Source organism: Sarcophilus harrisii, chromosome 2 (assembly GCF_902635505.1).
Source record: "Sarcophilus harrisii chromosome 2, mSarHar1.11, whole genome shotgun sequence".
NCBI lineage: Eukaryota > Metazoa > Chordata > Mammalia > Dasyuromorphia > Dasyuridae > Sarcophilus > Sarcophilus harrisii.
Genome location: NC_045427.1, coordinates 388,816,572 through 388,834,675, shown reverse-complemented (window position 1 = coordinate 388,834,675; position 18,104 = coordinate 388,816,572). Strand labels below are relative to the sequence as shown.

Here is an 18,104-nt window from a genome sequence, read left to right as displayed (position 1 = left end):
TATAAAATTATATAAATATGAAACTATTGTATAAAAGTATAAGTGAAAGTAACCAACAATACTGAGGCAATGATCAACAACCGAAGTAAAGCCAGAACTCACAAATGATGAGGCTCTACTTCCAGTTCTATTATTCAGTCATTGTAAGCAGGTAAAAGAATTGAGTTACTGAAATAACTCTCTGCTCCAGTTTCTCCATCTGCAGAGTGGAAATGACAAAAAGAGATTTGTTACCTCTTAAAAATAAAAGAAAGGATTAAACTGTACATAAAACAAATTGTTCCTTCTATGATCTTAGGTAAGTTACTTAAAATTCTTTTTATCTTAATTTCCTCATTTCTCAAATCTTTCTACTGGGAAGAATATGAAAATTAAATGAAATAAAAAATTAGGGAAACTCTTCAGAAAAATGTTCAACAAAAAGAAGCATGGGGAGTCTTATGTGAACTGATGCAAAGTGAAGTAAATAGAACAAAGAAAACAATGCATATAATAACTACAATATAAGTAAAAAAAAAAAAAAACCCCAAAACAATTAAAACTGAATATGATGAAAACATAAGGAGAAGTTTGGTTCCAAAAATGAGATATGTGAATGTACTTCTCCTTGAGTTGTTGGAAGATAGGGGGATATGGACATAGAACATTTCCCATGACAGATATTTTTAACATAATGTTACTTTTGATGAACTTTTTTCCTCCCTTATTTTTCTTATAAAGTATGGTTCTGAGAAGGGAAGGAGAATACATTGAGAAATGTCAATTGTAAAAAAATTAATATGTATTTATTTTGAAAGAAGAAAAACTGGTAAAGAGATATAATTGTACCCCTAATCCAAAAGCTTTTTGGTATAAAGCTGTCACCTCATTGATGGAGATCAATGCTTAACCACTATCTGAGGGGAGGAATAGAGCTGGCAAGAATATTGGCTTCTTAAAGTCTCTTGACGTTCTACAGTCATTTTTGCCATTTCTGGCTTCCAATTTTGAGAGAGAAAATGTAAGATACCAAACCCATTTTATAGTTACTACAAAAAGAAAATTAATAAAATTATTAGGGATCTCCTTTCTTTTTCTTTTTAAAAATATCAGTACACTTTTAAATGTTTTTAAAGGCAAGATTTGAGGGCATTATAACTAAGGACTTAAAGCAAACCTACTTAATATGAGATATCAGAATGCCTGAGAAGTGCTTAAATATCAAAAGATTCATTACTTCTTTCATCGATATAATTTATGACCTCCTCATATGCTCTTTATGAATTTTGGTGGCTAAACAAAATTCATTATTTGTTGATCAGTCTTCTAATAATTAACCAAAGAGACTAGTCCTTGCACTAGAGACTTTGTCTGAAAGGATCCTTAAAGTCAGACCATGCTGACTCCCTTATTTTACAGATGAGAAAACTGAAGCATAGAGTGGATAAGTGATTTACTCAAGAGCATACAGATAGTAAGTGGCAGAGTCAGGATTTCATTCCTGTTCTTTTGATTCTAAATCCATTGCTTATTGTATCATACTAGGGTAAGGAGAGGGAACATACTATACTCTCCAGCTTTGAAAATAGGCCATTACCACCTCTCTGCTAGCATTGCCTTTAAGAAACCAGGATTATTAATGTACTAAAATGAAGCTTTGTTATATTTTGGTAGACGGTAAATGAGAATGCATAAGTGAAAACCTTGCCATGCAACTCAAAAACAAATTAGTTACATGGCTTTGATTCTTTTTTTTTTTTTTTTTTTTTGGATCTCAATGTCCTCATCTATAAAAATAATAGAGCTTTATTAGATAAACTCTAAGGTCCCCTTCAACACCAAAAGCTTATGATTTAGTGATTTTACATGATTAAAAAATATCTCAATGATTGCCCAACAGATCAAGTGTTAAAGGTTACAGGCAATGAGGAAATCAGGGAGGGACATGATTGCTAGAAATTATAAATAGTTTCAATTGGCACCAATTTCCATGTTACATGATGCCATGATACTTAATTCATAAAGACAATTGACTTTAACATGAGTCTCATAACAAGTAAGCATAGAAAATCAGGATTTGTGGAAAGAAAAATTACTAAAATATATTAAATGGGACATTTTAATGTGTTAGAAGTCTGTACTCTTTTAGTTATATAGGAAATCAAAGCAATCAAATCAAAACTTTGCCACTAATACATAAAAATAGTCAAAATTAATATTTATACCTTATATGTAAAATACTTAATTTTCCATATTAGGAAAGAACAATTAGAAAATATAGTCTGTTTATATTCCCATAAGAAATTTGGAATTATGCTTTATACTCTGATTGGAGGAATTTTCACATGAAAATGGTAATTAAGCTTCATAGCTATTGTGAAATATATAGTACCAAAGAATAGCATGAAATATAAATAAATTCAATCCAACTAGCTTCTTTTATCCAGTAATTACAAGCTGAAAAGGATCTTCCAGATCATCTATTTTAAGTCCTTTATTTTGCATCGAAGGAACGCAAGATGCATTGAGCCTAACTACTTTGCCCAGTGTCACACAGGTAGGAAGTAGCAGAGCTAATATTTAAAAGTATGCCTGCTGACTCCAAATTCAGTATTCTTTCCATAGAATCAGTGGATAAAAGAGCAGACTATAAAACGGCAGAAAGAAAATTCACATTTCTATGCAGAAACTGGCCCCAGCAAAGGCTATTTTCTCATCTGCTTCCTTCATTCTTCTTTCAAAAAAAAATACAGCAGTTTTTCCTGAGCTTGATCATGGGAGAGATCAGTTACAGGGATAAATTATTATTCTCCCTGTCTTCTTACAGCTCATTGAAATTATTATGCACTAGACTAGAATGTCTAGGCTCCACGGTGATGTGGAAATCAGAGTTTCTCAACCATGATTTTAAAGGAGCTTACAAAAGAGAAAAGTAGGAGGTAAGAGAAATATTAGGACTATGCAGGCCCAAAGTGTTGTTCATCATATATCTTTTGAGAATAATCATATGCAACCCTTATGATTATGTGAAAATATAAAGCAAAAATCAAAACATGACTGCTTTTAAAAAAGCAGAAAATTATAGTTTATTTACCAAATACAATTTTCCCTAAATACATTGAAACTAGGTGGTGAGGAAACCTCATCATTATAAGCTTACCTAATGTGCCTATTTAATGCTCAGAAGAAGCATTAACTAGTTTTTCAAGAGTTTCTTGATTCTATACTAATATTTAGTTTACTTGATTTTGCTGATTTTCTTAAAAAGTATAAACTGTGGTACTTTAAGAATATATATTTGCTTAATTTAATAATACAGGATATATTTTTAAAAATTCAGACTACTGTCAATCTGAAAATCAGTGACCAAGAATGTATATTTTTTAATTCAAATTGTGCTATGTATATGATTAACTGTCAGACTTGAGTTCCTAGTTTCAAGAAAAAAAATCGATCTGGAGGGCTGCACATTAACTTTTACCTAATAGGTTTTGGCAAAAATTTCCCCCAAAATGGGTAGCATTTTATTTAATGAAAAAGTTTTCATCCTTGACATAGAATCATGACACTCCTGATAGAAACCCTTAATGACTTTGTTCTAAATAAATTCAGAAGCCTTCCAAAATATATATACGTATATATAAATATATAAATAAGCTTACCTATATCCTACGGAGTCTAAGATGCATGGATTCAACATCATTCCCAGCTGAAATGGTAAATAGAAAAAAGAAAATTTTCAGCATAGTGTATGTCTAATTACCATAATAAAATGCCATTTAATGACAGATATTCTATCACAAAACACACAACCTTCCCTGATTTAAGTTGCTAATGAATAAGTTGGCAAGCTTTCTAAATATAATGCACCTAATTAGACAAAGAAAAATAAATCTATGTTAGTAGATTTGGTTGGTTTACTATCATGACATGATTGTGAGATATCACCAAAGCAAGATACAAAGGATTTTGATTCTTTTGTGCTACAAAGGCTGTAAGTCAATATCTTAACTTCATTTTTATTTAGAAGGAAATCTCAAAAGAAGGAGGACTGCCCACAATCCAACTTCCCTGCTAATTCTGTATAGCTCATGTGTATACTCATTAACTTCCCAGGGAATTTTCCACTGGGAGTACCTGTCTTCCTCTCAATGTTACAAAATCATCACTGTGGGACATGGACTGTCCATATATACGTATATGTGTGTGTAAGCTTTAAATATATAATAAATAAATCCACTTTTTCCTTTTCTGTTCTTATCTCTGATTAATATTTTAAGTGGCTTCTTTACACAATTCATGGTTGACATTGTCCTCACATCTGTCTATACCTACCATATGTCTACATTGCTTTTTTGGTGATCCACAAATTTCATTCTTTGGAGACTGTAATTTCATGATTCACAGCTTTGTTGTATTGCATAAGAATATATTCTTGTCAAAAAAAGACAAGGCAAAACAAAGAAACTGAAATTTTTTGAGGGTAAAGTTTAGGATCATTGAAATTGTGCTTCCCAAATCCAACCACTTTCTTTTCTCCTCTCCATCATGAGTCCAATTAACTGTCTATCTACCATGCCCATTCAAGATATATATATTAACAGACTAGCTCAAAATTATATTCAACAATAGATCACATATTAATAGTCACATGAATATCTGAAAGGTGCAGAGAATGTAAAATCTCATTGTGTTTGATTATTTAAAAATCTGATTCAATGAATCAAAATAATGACTTATTTAAAGACTATTGTCCAATAAGATATTATCTATGGATATGTTAGGGTTGTACAGAATTCCTTGATAGACAGCTTTTTTCAATGAGCATCTATTAATTTTAAACAAAGAATAAAGCAAAAAGATGAATACTTTTTGAAGTGTTTGCTTCTGTCACAGGAGATAATCAGCAGAATTTGAATGGCAAAGAGATTGCCTAAATATAATAAAGTTCTCTAGATGTTTCTGTTTGCATATAACTCTATTACTATCCCAAGCCAGGAAATATTACAGAGAATTCTGAATAAAATTCTAAACTACTTCAAATAATTAGATTGACAACAAAATAAATGCTAGACTAGGAAGCAAAAGATTAAAATTCAAGTTCTAGTAGGGCCATGTAAAACTTTAGACAAATCACTTACTATCTACATGACTCCACTACTGCATCTAAAATTGAAATGCTGATCTAGAATGATCATATAATGATCTATAAGATCTCTTTTATTTCTAAGATCCATTAAATCTATAAATTTCCCCTCAGGAAAGGGAAAATAATAGGCATTCAAATAAAAAGATATTAATTGATTGGTTGGCTTCTTTTTAAGTACTGTGTATAGAATACTACCGTTAGTTATGATTTCTGTTTATATTATATCTATAAGAGATTTCTAAGGAAATATTTAACTTTAATTTAGGTTTAGTCATAGATATTGATTAGAAAACAAAATAAAAACACAAAATCAAACTATAATACTTATGTTCTCAGACTACTTTAAAAGCTATCTTTAGAAAATTATTTTCTTTGTTATTAAACTAGCAATCCAGTAATATAGTTATTTTAACAGCACGTAGCAAACTTATAGACATAAGGGCCATGAATTTGAAAAGGTATTTCCATGCAAATTTAAGTTATCACAGATGGCATGAAATGTTAAACATGAATGGAAGCCGGGTTTAAGAAGAAGAAGCTGTTAATGTGGCTATTTAGAAAATTGAAAAGCAAATATGTATATATTTGTAGATATATATCTAAATATGTACTTGTGCATGTATGTACATATATAGGTGTGTATTTAAACAGATATATGTGCATGTGTATATATGTGTATGTTCTTTAGTAAGTAGATTTGTCCCTCACAACACCTACAAAAAAAAAAAAAAACACCTTATCATTTATTTCACATGTGGTGTGAGAGAGAGAGAGAGGAAGAAAGAGAGACAAACAGAAACACACACACACACACAGAGAGAGAGAGAGAGAGAGAGAGAGAGAGAGAGAGAGAGAGAGAGAGATAGAAAGACAGATAGACAGACAGAGACAGAGACAGAGAAAAAAGTGAGTAAAGAGAAGAGAAAAGAAAGAAGAAAAATCCCTATCTCTAACTTACCCTTGGGTGACACCTGGCACACCTTCTCTGATTTTAGTTTTGCTATTATCTTAGACAAATTATATCTCTTCTCTTTAATCTCATGGCTATTAATTGTGCACTCACAAAGACTAAGTCAGAGAAGCATGAGCTTTGTCTGGTAGGTTCAACCAAACTGGAAAACCTTTGAATACAGATTGAAAGATTTTGTACTCAATGACCAGTCTAGTTAAGTTGGAAAAAGTTCAGTACTAGAAGATTGTTCACCAAATAGTGAATACACCACAAAAACTCATAAAAAAATCTTTATAGTCTTTAAGTCTATAAAACCTATAAAGGTATGAACTTGAAGTGAAGGGTGATCAGTAAATTATTAAAGTCATTGTGAAGGTTTTTCTGGAGGCAGCCTTAGTTTAAGTTACAAACAATAATTACTCCAAAATCCGCAGCCAGCTGGTAAAAATGCAAACGTTTATTTCTCCTTCCAAATTAGCCTGGTTAGTTCAGAGACCTATCTCTCTGCTTGAGCTCTTGCAGCTTTGTCCTTGGCTTCTGCCTCTGCTTTCTTTGGCCTCCAGCCAGCACCAAGTTGGAAGATGCAATGGATCTCTCTTGCCTCAAAAATAGGGCTTGTAGGCTTTTTTCCAGAGTCTCTCTCTCCTAAGTCCCAAAAGAAGAACTAAGCCCAAGCTTCAAAAGCTCCCTATATATGTGATCTCCCAAAAGGTTAACTCCGCCTTCTGGAGGGAGAGGGATTCTGGGTTATCTCCCAGAGTGCTCTCTGGCCATAAGGGAGATGTGAATTCAGACTAAGCCCTACACGTGTGAACTCCATTGAGTACTTAGACACTTATGAGCTCTCTAAAGGTGTGAACACAAGCATTGTTCAATTAGTTCCACTTAGTACCTTGTTTCAAGTTCTGGCCCCAAATAACTCTTTCTAAGATTAAATTAATTCCAATGTCTTAACACTTTGTAAAGATTCCAACAGTCATTATGGTCCTTAAGATGAAAATATTAAAAATATATAGTAAAGAAGAGAAAAAGGAAAGGAGAAAACCTCAGACTGTATTAAAAAGCAGCAGTCATCAAAAGAACTCACAATTAGATTTTTTTTTTTTAATCTGGAAAAATTGGTAAGTAGCCTTGTAGAAATTAGTCTTGAATCAAAATCTTATGCCATGCCATAATAAATTCTAAATGGATATGCTACATTTATATTAAAGATCATACAATAAAAAATAGAAGCAAATTATATACCTTTAATAACTATGTCTAAAGGTGAGAGATTCTTTTAAAAAATAAATTTTGTTTAATTCCAAAGTCCTTTACTAAGATATCTAAGAGAGACTTCCTTTGATTTTCTTAATCTAATTTTATTTTCAGTTCCACATTGTCTCTCTCCTTCCTACCCTTCCCCTACTCATTGAAAAGGAATGAAATAAACTGCTCATTATGCATTTAAAATCATAAAAATATTTCTGTATTAACTATGTTCCAGGGGAAAGGAAAAGCAAAAATAAAGTGGGAAAATATGTTTCAACCTGCAATCTGATTCCATTCTTTCTCCCAACCAGAAGTGGATAGTATTTTACATCATAAGTCCTTTGGAAGTATAGTAGATCACTGTATTGATCAGTAACTAAGACTTTCACAGATAATTATTTTTATAATATTTCTATTACTCTGTAGATAATTCTGTTTCTGCTCACTTTATTTTGTACCAGTACATATAAATATTCTCAGGTTTTTCTGAAACCATCTCCTTCACCATTTCTTACATCACAATAATGTTACAACATATTCATATATTGCAACCTGTTCAGCCATCTTCCAACTGATGAGCCTCCCCTCAGTTTCCAACACTTTGCTATCACAAAGAAATGTTAAAAATATTTGTGTACTGATAACTCCTTTAGTTTTTTATTGGCTCTCTTTTTAGAAAAACAGACATTACTGTTAATGCTTACGCCCAGTTTTAAAGTGCTTTGGGAATAAATCCAATTTGTTCTCCAAATTGGTTAGACTAGTCCACAGCTCTACCAACAGCACTTTAATTTATGTATTTTTCCACATGTCCTTGAGTAATTGTAAATTTCTTTTTCTGTCACCTTAGCCAATCTAATGGAAATGATGTGGTTTCTCATAGATGTTTTAATGTGATTTTCTTCAATTTTTAGTGATATAGAGTGTTTTTATATGACTATTGACAGTTCTTCCCTCTCTGAACACTGTCTATTCACATTCTTTGGACATTAATCAATGAAAGAATAGCTCTTATTTCAACTTCAGAAAACAATAAGAGGTTTGCAGATACTGGAGTGAGAGGAGACCAGGAAAGCAATGGGATAGAAACGGTACCTGCTGTGGGCTGTGGTGGTATTGGCACCAGAAGCAGCCCAGCATACTAAACATCTGATCAGAAAAAAAGACCTAAACAGAAACTTTTATTAGCACTGGGAGCAAAACCAGATGCCATCTGACAGCTCTATCATTCATTATCCAATTCTTGGTTGCCTTTCCAGGGCAGAGAATTGTGGCCACACTTAAAATGAAACAGGGGTCCTACCAAGATAAGGACTAGAATACAGACTAGTAGGAGAGGGATCAGACATTTCCCTGGGTCACACTACTTTGAAAGCACTGAAAACTTACTGTCCCCTGAGCTACATGCAGCAATAAAACATATAAAATGGAATCTCATAGCATAGTATTTTTTACATTTACCTTACACTGTTTATAAGTATTAAAAGGTACTAAATTCATCTAATAAAATTTAAAAATATAAAGGCTACAAAACAAAATCATAGGTCAATGAATTTAATAAATGTTGATGTCAAAATATATAGCAACAGAAATATAGTTGTTATATATACAGTAACATTACAAACAATCTGTCTTGAGACCTAGATTAAAAGAATGATTGCAAGGACAGATAATGTTGGATAATGGGCAGAGAGTTGAACTTGGAGTTAAAAAGAACCAAGTTCATATTACTGTCTCAGACATCTAATTGCCATATGACCCAGAGTGAATCATTCTTAACCTCATCTTTCTCATTTATATAATGACCTCTAGGGTCTTTAAGATCTAAATCTATAATTAATATAAGGAAATGATATGTATTATCATCTTAACCAGGATTTTTTTTTTTAATGTGTTCATCTTCCTCTTGGTAGAGAGACAGAGGAAAGGCTGGAAGGACAGAAAGTTACATATACTTTCTGCCACTGTTTTATAATAAAGGAGGATTCAATTCTAGGGTAGGAGAAGAGAATTTATATAGTTAAATTGTTATAATGTGGAAAAGGGTTCAGGAGTATGTATAGAATGTCTACATATCTCCCTTTGTGAAAACATAAAATGAATCTACTTCCTGCTTCTGAGAAAATTGTAATAGCATAGAATCCATTTGCTTTGGAGACTCTGTGGAACATGCATGGACATTTTGTAAATGATTCCAAGTAGCTAAATATGTAATTAAGAGAAGGTTCTGTTTAGTTGGACAAGCTAGTCCAACTATAGTTGTTACCTATAGACATTCACTTTGTTGCAGCCCTCAAATGCAAGCTCACTGAATTCTTTCCTCACAGTGACCAATGAAGGAAATCAGCCTATACCCTTGTGATTTCAGAATGTCTGGAGGTTGTCTCAACACCCCAATGTTTGAGAGATCATATTTATGGCTACACAACATCTATGCCCCTGAACTGAAGGGAATGGATCTTTCCTTAACTTCCAGGCCCTGTAGAATTTAGAATTACAGTAAGTTTGGCATTCATACACCAATATACAAGGAGAAACATTCAATATTGACTTCAGCCCAGCCTATTTGAAAAAAAGACTCATCCAGCAGTGCTGCTGCTCTGGGACATACACTTGGAATGGATATTATATAGGAAATGAAATAAGTTGAGCACACCCTAACCAGAGATTGAAGTGGCACAAACAAAGTATGACAACAAAATATTGGGAGAACTATTTGTATCTGTTCTTGCTATATCATCAGAACAACTATTCATGTTTTTTTTAAAAAAAAAAGTCACATTTTATTTATTTATTTTTAAACATTTAAAGCTTTTTATTTTCAAAACACATGCACAGATAATTTGACAACACTGACCCTTGCATGGCCTTGTGTTTCAGATTTTCTCCTCCTTTCCCCACCCCCTCACCCAGATGGCAAGCAATTCAATATATGTTAAACATGTTAAAATATATGTTAAATCTGATACGTATAAACATATTTATACAATTCTCTTGCTGCACAAAAAAAAATCAGATAAAAAAAAACAAAGTAAATGAATAAGAAAACAAAATGCAATCAAGCAACAACAAAAAGAGTTATGTTGTGACCCATATTCAGTTCCCACAGTCCTTTCTCTGGGTTTCTTCATCACAAGACCATTGGAACTGGCATCAATCATCTTATTGTTGGAAAGAGTCATGTTCATCAGAATTAATCATTGCAAAATATTGATGTTCTTGTGTACAATGATCTCCTGGTTCTGCTCATTTCACTTCACATCCGTTCATATAAGTCTCTCTAGGCCTCTCTAAAATCATCCTCCTGATCCATTCTTATAGAACAATGATATTTCATAACATTTATATACCACAACTTATTCACCCATTTTCCAACTGAGCATCAGACTCAGTTTCCAGTTTCTTGCCGCTACAAAGAGGGCTGCCACAAACATTTTTGCACATGTGGGTCGCTTTCCCTCCTTTAAGATCTCTTTGGGATATAAGCCCAGTAGAAACACTGCTGGATCAAAGGATATGCACAGTTTAATAACTTTTTGAGTATAGTTCCAAATAGCTCTCCAGAATAGTTGGATCCATTAACAGTTCCACCAACTGTGTCCCAGTTTTTCCATATCCCCTCCAACATTCATCATTGTCTTTTCCTGTCATTTTAGTTAATGTGAGAGGTGTGTGGTGATATCTCAGACTTGGTCTTAATTTGCAATTCTCTGATCAATAGTGTTTTGGAGCACCTTTTCATGTGATGAAAAATAGTTTCAATTTCTTCATCTGAAAATTGTCTGTTCATATCCTTTGGCCATTTATCAGTTGGAGAATGGCTTGAATTCTCATAAATTTGAGTCAATTCTCTATATATTTTAGGCAAAAACCCACATTTTAAATCATTAAATGGAGCTGCAGTACTAATCATTGGCCCTCCAATAATGAAGGAGGAGTGGATACAGCAGGTTGAGTCTTGGCAATAAAAAAGAGACACTTCCCCTTAAACCCTGGGTGGTAACCTAAAACATAGAGGGAAATACGTAAAAAGCCTTGTTCTAGGAGCATGAGCCAGACTATATATGCAACAAATGTACCAAAAAAAGAGTCATGAATGAAAGTAAAATTTTTCATCATGTATGTGTTTGTATTCCTGGCTTTAAAAAGTACTTTGCGCAAAATATTTCATTCTTTAATTTTTAAAGTTATAAAGTCAAAAGGTGTTTCCCCTCCCCATTTGGACACTGGGAAAAAAATAGTATTTTTTCTTATATTCTATCTTATATTAAGATACAAAGGAGAGCTAATCATAGCTTCTACTTTTGACACAATAGAAGTGAATGACACAACTTTAGCAAAGTTAGGAATAGTAATAAAACTTGAAACAAGAAAATAAACTTAAGATTTGACAATTAAATTTTTTTAAAATTCTAACTAATTGATTTTATAACTAGAAAACCCCAAATGCTTGAGATATAAGAAGAATCTCCAAAAAATTCTATATTTCTGTATAACAAAAAATAAGAGAGAAAATTTAAGAAAAGTATCTCAATATTTGAATTTGGCATGACATTTTATGAATGTGTATTTCTTCTAAGTTATCAAATCAATTAACATGTATTGACATTAAATATTATGTCATTAACTTACAAAGACATAAGAGTACTACATAAAGACAATTTCAAAATAATTAAGATAATGAAATAGTAGAAATTAAAAAATGAAGGAGTGGAATGATATACCATGTAAATGGATAGTTTGAAAAAATTAAGTTAAAATATCAATAGTTTACAAATGAATTCATACATTGCCAGGCCAAAGGATTTTGTCACAAAATGACAAATGTCAGGATAGACGGGAAGTCAGATGATCCAAACCATTTTATAATTGAGGAAAACAGAGCCCCAAGTAGCTTAACTGATTTGCTGATAGATACATATATACATAGATAGCTACATACATACATAGATAACTAGGTAGATAACTAGAAAGATAGATAGATAGATAGATAGATAGATAAAAAGGTAAATTCTAAGTTTTTAATGAGACCTGGGATTTGTTTTTTATAGGAAGCTTCTACACAAGGAACTTTTCTCCACCAAATGCAGGACAGCACATCCTTTACAAATGATAATCTTACAGAGTGGCCTGAGGAATTAAGAAGTTAAGTGACTTACATGAGTACACATAGCCAATGCGTATTAGGAATGTTATTCAAGCCCACTTCTCCACAAAAGAAAGTTCAATAAACCATCAGACATTTAAAAAAATATATGGATGACTTACATTGTAGTATCATTTAATTTGGAGTCAATCCTGAGTCTAAATTTTGGCCATGTCATTAAATGAGAAAGAATAGCAGAGAGGACCTTTACTAGACTTTTAATCAGAGAGATCTGAATTCAAATGCTAGCTGTGTTACTTAGTCTGGAAAGTATAAGAGCATCATTTAACATGTCTTAGACTCTATTTTCTGAACTGTAAAAAATGACTAAAATATCTATAGTACCTATTTACAAAGCTGTTTATTGTGAAGCCTAAAAGTGAGGAATGCATGTAAAACATATTATAAAGAGTTTAGGGTTATAGGAAAGGCAGTTATTTATTAATATCACCATCCTCATCATCAATTATTACTGATGTGAAGTGTCCTTATGTAAATCACTCCCAGATAACTTTGACTTAATTTTCCCATATTTAATAAAGAAAGTTGGGGTTAAACTAAAATAGTGTCTATATCTAGCTTTGAACCTATGATTCTTGAAAATCTATTGGAAAGGGGGCAGAGCCAAGATGGTGGAGAGGACACACATTTCTTTCTGATCTTCTCCTACTATTCTCACACTAGTTACAAAATTCAGCCTCTGAATTAATTCTGGACAGGCAGAATCCACAGATATTGGAAGTTCAGCAAATTACCAGCAGAAGATAATTTCAAAGATTGCCAGAAAAGGTCTGTTTCAATGGGGCATTGGAGGATGTGGGCAGGAGCAAGCAGGCAGGCAGAGCATGGAAGCCAGTGCATATTGTGCAGACCTAGAGTGGGATGCAGTCTCTAAGGGGCAGTGCAGACACTACAGTGTGAAGAATCTATGGAGAGGAATCTATAGCAGTATTGGCCAGTCTGCCCTGGTTGCAAGCCAGTACAGCAGCAGAGAAGTTATAAAACATCCAACACAAACACAAAAGGTAAATAATGAACCCCAAAGTGCCCGAATCTCACGTGAGGGAAAAGTGGAGGTAAAAAGAGGGAAATTACATCTCACAAAGCGGCAAAGAAAACCTATTATATTTGAGTGATAAAAGGAGGGGGATGAACATTGTGTGAACTTACTCATCAGATTTGGCTCAAAGACAAAATATGAGACATATATGGTTTACAGGGAAACTTTTCTCATCTTATTGAAAAGTGTGAGGGGAAAAGGCTAAAAGGGAAGGGGCAGACTAAATAGAAGAGAATACAGAAATAGTAGGGTAAAGGAATAGGAAAGGGGGAGGGACTGTAAAGGGGGAGGGATTCTAAAAGTGGAAGGCTGCTTGAGGCAAGTGGTGCTCATAAGGTCAATACTAGGGAAGAAGGAAAGGGAAAAAGGAAAGAGAAAAAGTATAATTGGGGTTAATAAGATGGCAGGAAATACAGAATTAGTAGTTTTAACCATAAATGTGAATAGGATGAACTCTCCCATAAAACAGAACCTAGAGCAGACTGGATTAAAAGCCAGAATCCTACAACATGTTTACAAGAAACATATTTAAAGCAGAGTGATACATACAGAGTAAAAGTAAAAGGATAGAGCAGCATCTATTATGCTTCAGGTGAAATTAAAAAAAAAAAAAAACAAACCAGGGGTAGTCATCCTGATCTCAGATCAAACAAAAGCAAAAATTGATCTAATTAAAAGAAATAAGGGGGGAAACTATATCTTGCTAAAGGGTACTATAGATAATGAAGCAATATTAATACTAAATATATATGCACCAAGTGGTATAGCATGGAAATTCATAAAGAAGAAGTTAAGAGAGCTGCAAGAAGAAATAGAAAGCAAAACTATAATAGTGGGAGATCTCAACCTTTCCCTGTCAGAATTAGATAAATCAAACCACAAAATTAATAAGAAAGAAGTTAAAGAGGTAAATAGAATACTAGAAAAGTTAGCTATGATAGATCTTTGGAGAAAATTGAATGGAGGCAGAAAGGAGTAGACTTTCTTCTCAGCAATTCAAGGAACATATAAAAAATTTGACCTATATTAGGACATAAAGACCTCAAAATCAAATGCAGAAAGGCAGAAATAGTAAATGCATTTTTTCAGATCATGATGCAATAACCATTACATTCAATAAAAAGCCAGGGGAGAATAGACAAAACGTAATTGGAAACTAAATAATCTCATCCTAAATAATGAATAGGTGAAATAGCAAATCATAGGCACAATTAATAATTTCATCCAAAAGAATGACAATAATGAGACAACATACCAAAATTTGTTGGATGCAGCCAAAACAGTAATAAGGGGAAATTTTATATCCCTAGAGCTTTACTTGCATAAAATAGAGAAAGAGAAGATAAATGAATTGGGCTTGCAAATAAAAAAGCTAGAAAAAGACCAAATTAACCCTCCCAACCAAATATCAAAATTGAAATTCTAAAAATAAAGAAGATTAATAAAATAAAAAGTAAAAAAAAAAAACTATTGAATTAATAAATAAAACTAATATTTTATTTTATGAAAAAAACCACCAAATAGATGAAACTTTAATAAATTTGATTAGAAAAAAGAAAGAGGAAAATCAAATTGTTAGTCTTAAAAATGAAAAGGGAAAACTTGCCACTAAGGAAGAAGAAATTAGAGCAATTATTAGGAGTTACTTTGCCCAACTACCACAAAAATATAGGCTGCCCAGATTAGCAGAGGAGCAAGTAAATTAAATAGTCCCATTTTAGAAAAAGAAATAGAACAAGCTCTTAATCAACTCCCTAAGAAAAAATCCCCAGTACTAGATGGATTTATATGTGAATTCTACCAAACATTTAAAGAACAATTAACTCCAATGCTATATAAACTATTTGAAAAAATAGGGAATGAAGGAGTCCTACCAAATTCCTTTTATGACACAGACATGGTACTGATACCTAAACCAGGTAGGATGAAAACAGAGAAAGAAAATTATAGACCAATCTCCCTAATGAATATTGATGCAAAAATCTTAAATAAAATATTAGTAAAGAGATTACAGAAAATCATCCCCCAGATAATATACCATAACCAAGAAGGATTTATACCAGGAATGCAGGGCTGGTCCAATATTAGGTAAACTATTAGCATAATTGACTATATCACTAACCAAAATAACAAAAACCTCAATAGATACAGAAAAAAACATTTGGTAAAATCCAACACCCATTCCTATTTAAAACACTAGAGAATATAGGAATAAATGGATTTTTCCTTTAAACAGTCAGTAAAATCTATTTAAAACAATCAGCAAGCAGAATATGTAATAGGGATAAAATGGAACTGGGGAGAAACAAAGTTGCCCATTATCATCATTACTATTTAATATTGTATTAGAAATGCTAGCTTTGGCAATAAGAGAGGAAAAAGAGATTAAAGGAATTTGAGTAGTTAATGAGGAAACAAAATTATCACTCTTTGCAGATGATATGATGGTATACTTAGAGAACCCTAGAGAATCAATTGAAAAACTATTAGAAGCAATCCACAACTTCAGCAAAGTTGCAGGATATAAAATAAATCCACATAAATCATCAGCATTCTCATACATCACTAACAAAATCCAACAGCAAGAGATATAAACAGAAATTCCATTTAAAATAATTGTCAATCTTATAAAATATTTGGGAATCTCTCTGCCAAGGGAAAGTTAGAAATATATAAGCAAAACTACAAAATAGTTTCCATAAAAATAAAGTCAGATCTAAGCAACTGGAAAATATCAAGTGATCATGGATAGGTCTAATCTATTTATTTAGTGCTATACCAATCAAACTCCCAAGAAACTATTTTACTGACCTAGAAAAAAATAACAACAAAATTCATCTGGAAGAACAAAAGGTCAAGAATTTCAAAGGAATTAAGGAAGTGAATAACAAATGACGGTGGCCTGGCTATATCAGATTTAAAACTATATTATAAAGCAGCAGTCATCAAAACCATTTAGCACTGGCTAAGAAACAGAGAAGTTAATCAGTGAAATAGGTTAGGCTCACAGAACAAAAAAAAAAAAAAACAAAAAAAAACAATGACTACAGCAATCTAGTATTTGACAAACCCAAAGGCCCTAGTTTTGGGATAAGAATTCATTATTTGACAAAAACTGCTGGGAAATTTGCTAACTGGTGTAGCATAGACCCAAACCTAACATTGATACCAAGATAAGGTTAAAATGGGTTCATGATCTAGACATAAAGAATGATGTTATAAGCAAATTAGAAGAACATAAGATAGTTTACTTCTCAGATTTGTGGAGGAAGAAGGAATTTGTGACCAAAGAAGAGCTCGTGACCATTATTGCTAACAAAATAGAAAATTTTGACTATAGTAAGTTAAAAAGTTTTTGTACAAACAAAATTAACACAAACAAGATTAGAATGGAAGAAATAAACTGGGAAAACATTTTTTATATCCAAAGGATCTGATAAAGGCCTCATTTCTAAAATATATAGAGAATTGACTCAAATTTGTAATAGTTCAAGCCATTCTCCAATTCATAAATGGTCAAAGCATATGAACAGACAATTTTCAGATGAAGAAATTGAAATTATTTTTCATCACATGAAAAGGTGCTCCAAATACCATTGGGATCAGAGAAATGCAAATTAAGACAAGTCTGAGATATCACTATCAGATTGACTAAGATGACCAGAAAAAATAATGATGAATGTTGGAGGGGATATGGAAAAACTGGAACACTGATACATTGTTGGTGGAACTGTGAACAGGTTCAATCATTCTGGAGAGGAGTTTGGAACTATGTTCAAAAAGTTATCAAACTCTGCATACCCTTTGATCCAGCAGTGTTTCTACTGGGATTACATCCCAAAAAGATCTTAAAGGAGGGAAAGGGACCCACATGTGAAAAAATGTTTGTGGTAGCCCTATTTGTAGTGGCAAGAAACTGGAAACTGAGTGGATGTCCATCAATTGGAGAATGCTTAAGAAATTATGGTATATGAATGCCATAGAATACTATTGTTGTATAAGAAACGACCAGCAGGATGATTTCAGAGAGGCATGGGGAGACCTACATGAACTTATGCTAAGTGAAATGAGCAGAACCAGTAGATCATTATACATGGCAACAAAAAAGACTATATGACAATCAATACTGATAGACATGACTCTCTTCAACATTGAGATGATTCAAACAAGTTCCACTTGTTCAGTGATGAAGATAGCTATCTACACCCGGAGAAAGAAACATGGGAAAAGAGTGTGGAGCACAACATAGCATTTTCACTCTCTCTGCTTCTATTTGCTTGCATTTTCTTTTCTTTCTCAGTTTTTCTTTTTCTTCCTTCTTGATCCGATTTTTCTTGTGCAGTAAGATAATTGTATATATATATGAGACAACATTTATTTCAACATATTTAATATGCATTGTACTACCTGTCAGCCAGGGGAGGAGGTGGGGGGAAGGAGGGGAAAATTTGGAACAAAAAGTTTTGCAAGGGTCAATGTTGGAAAAATTACTCATATATATGCTTTGTAAATAAAAACATATGCATGGATAATTTTTCAACATTAAACCTTGCAAAATCTTGTGTTC

General features: G+C 32.6%; 1 protein-coding gene across 1 annotated transcript in view; it reads right to left on the bottom strand.

Moving 5' to 3' along the window:
- The window catches only part of SGCD (sarcoglycan delta), a 1,334,163-nt gene that overhangs the window by 1,051,444 nt on the left and 264,615 nt on the right, over nucleotides 1–18,104 (bottom strand). Inside the window, exons 2-3 of the mRNA XM_031949414.1 lie at nucleotides 3,642–3,688; nucleotides 103–199 (exon numbers count right to left, since the gene is read on the bottom strand). The gene's annotated coding sequence lies outside the window, so the exon portion shown is untranslated. The remainder of the gene's footprint in view (nucleotides 1–102; nucleotides 200–3,641; nucleotides 3,689–18,104) is intronic.